This window comes from Bombus huntii, unplaced genomic scaffold (assembly GCF_024542735.1).
Source record: "Bombus huntii isolate Logan2020A unplaced genomic scaffold, iyBomHunt1.1 ctg00000133.1, whole genome shotgun sequence".
NCBI classification, from domain to species: Eukaryota; Metazoa; Arthropoda; class Insecta; order Hymenoptera; family Apidae; genus Bombus; species Bombus huntii.
Genome location: NW_026099381.1, coordinates 136,989 through 139,703, shown reverse-complemented (window position 1 = coordinate 139,703; position 2,715 = coordinate 136,989). Strand labels below are relative to the sequence as shown.

Below are 2,715 nucleotides of genomic sequence, written 5' to 3'. Positions count from 1 at the left end.
TGGAGGGTCGTCTCCTCCTTAAGAATATTTCTATTCGTGCCAACGGAGGTTGCCAAGCTCCCTGGCGTTTTCGTTTGTTAAAGTATATAGCTTGTTAATACGTCGTATATACTTTCGTCGATACAGGAGGAGTACGGCTCCTTACCGACCATTGTGATATATATTTCATAGTTTTTATATGTGTTCAAGTCAAATTCTTTTGGGTATCGTATCGTTAATGATCCTTCCGCAGGTTCACCTACGGAAACCTTGTTACGACTTTTACTTCCTCTAAATGATCAAGTTTGGTCATCTTCCCGGTAACATCGGCAATGCTTATCACATTGGCCGCGCACCAGTCCGAAGACCTCACTAAATCATTCAATCGGTAGTAGCGACGGGCGGTGTGTACAAAGGGCAGGGACGTAATCAACGCGAGCTTATGACTCGCGCTTACTGGGAATTCCTCGTTCATGGGGAATAATTGCAAGCCCCAATCCCTAGCACGAAGGAGGTTCAGCGGGTTACCCGGGCCTTTCGGCCAGGGAAAACACGCTGATTCCTTCAGTGTAGCGCGCGTGCGGCCCAGAACATCTAAGGGCATCACAGACCTGTTATTGCTCAATCTCGTGCGGCTAGAAGCCGCCTGTTCCTCTAAGAAGATTTGTTTGTACGTTGGTAGTAAAACCCACCGACCGAAGCCGGGGGCCTTCGAGATACCATAAGTTACGTCTATTTAGCAGGCTAGAGTCTCGTTCGTTATCGGAATTAACCAGACAAATCGCTCCACCAACTAAGAACGGCCATGCACCACCACCCACCGAATCAAGAAAGAGCTATCAATCTGTCAATCCTTCCGGTGTCCGGGCCTGGTGAGGTTTCCCGTGTTGAGTCAAATTAAGCCGCAGGCTCCACTCCTGGTGGTGCCCTTCCGTCAATTCCTTTAAGTTTCAGCTTTGCAACCATACTTCCCCCGGAACCCAAAAGCTTTGGTTTCCCGGAAGCTGCCCGCCGAGTCATCGGAGGAACTTCGGCGGATCGCTGGCTGGCATCGTTTATGGTTAGAACTAGGGCGGTATCTGATCGCCTTCGAACCTCTAACTTTCGTTCTTGATTAATGAAAACATTTTTGGCAAATGCTTTCGCTTCTGTCCGTCTTGCGACGATCCAAGAATTTCACCTCTAACGTCGCAATACGAATGCCCCCATCTGTCCCTATTAATCATTACCTCGGGGCTCCGAAAACCAACAAAATAGAACCGAGGTCCTATTCCATTATTCATGCACACAGTATTCAGGCGAAGGTAGCCTGCTTTAAGCACTCTAATTTGTTCAAAGTAAACGTATCGGCCCACCTCGACACTCAGTGAAGAGCACCGCGATGGGATATTAGTTGGACCGCCGCGAGGAGCTAAGCCCACCGATAGGACGTACCACATAATGCCAGTTAAACACCGCGAGCGGTGAACCGACACTGTGACACACAGATTCAACTACGAGCTTTTTAACCGCAACAACTTTAATATACGCTATTGGAGCTGGAATTACCGCGGCTGCTGGCACCAGACTTGCCCTCCAATTGGTCCTCGTTAAAGGATTTAAAGTGTACTCATTCCGATTACGGGGCCTCGGATGATTCCCGTATCGTTATTTTTCGTCACTACCTCCCCGTGCCGGGAGTGGGTAATTTGCGCGCCTGCTGCCTTCCTTGGATGTGGTAGCTGTTTCTCAGGCTCCCTCCTCCGGAATCGAACCCTGATTCCCCGTTACCCGTTACAAACCATGGTAGGCGCAGAACCTACCATCGACAGTTGATAAGGCAGACATTTGAAAGATGCGTCGCCGGTGCTAGATGACCATGCGATCAGCACAAAGTTATTCAGAGTCACCAAAACAAACGATGGACGGACAGACGAGCCATCCGCCACCGATTGGTTTTGATCTAATAAAAGCATTCCTACCATCTCTGGTCGGAATCTGTTTGCATGTATTAGCTCTAGAATTACCACAGTTATCCAAGTAAATGTAGGTATGATCTAAGAAACCATAACTGATTTAATGAGCCATTCGCGGTTTCACCTTAATGCGGCATGTACTGAGACATGCATGGCTTAATCTTTGAGACAAGCATATGACTACTGGCAGGATCAACCAGGGATCTTATTCGTATAACAATTCTTATAAATTTCGTTTAAGTTCTCTTCGTGTCGTAGGTGGGGACGTAAGCACCGTACGACGAGACTTTTCGTTCTTAAGATAGATATATCTATAAAATATATCTCCTAGCGACGTTCGAGATACACCCATAGTTCAGTAATAATCTTCGAACGCCGCTCGCAGCCACTTTGTAATTCTCAACTCCACCTCCTCTCTTCTCTCTCTCTCTTTCTCATAGTCTTATATAAAATGTTTAGAATCGTACTTCTAAAGGAACATTTCCATAATGCTGTCTTCGTGTAAAAAGACTTATTAGAATATCTTAGCGGTAAAGCACGTATACGCACCTCACGCTGAACGAACAAGCGCGTATCCCAGTGCGTCGCGCTGGACATACCGTAAGAATATTCTTTCAATCGGTAGAACATTTTCGGCAGAAGACATACTACGCAAAGATAGTACGCTCCTACCGCCTCATCGGATACTTCTGCGAAAGCAGAAGTTTTTATAGAAAGCAGACGGTTATACTCTTTTGAATGAATCGATGCTCAGTTAGTACAAGCACACACGCATCTAACA

At 46.7% G+C, this 2,715-nt stretch overlaps 1 non-coding gene across 1 annotated transcript; it reads right to left on the bottom strand.

Annotated features, from left to right (window-relative positions):
• Positions 1 to 215: 215 nt before the first annotated feature.
• LOC126877220 (small subunit ribosomal RNA) lies at positions 216 to 2,137 on the bottom strand. The gene has a single exon (XR_007694841.1). It is a non-coding gene; the product is annotated as a small subunit ribosomal RNA (ribosomal RNA).
• Between the last annotated feature and the right edge of the window lie 578 nt (positions 2,138 to 2,715).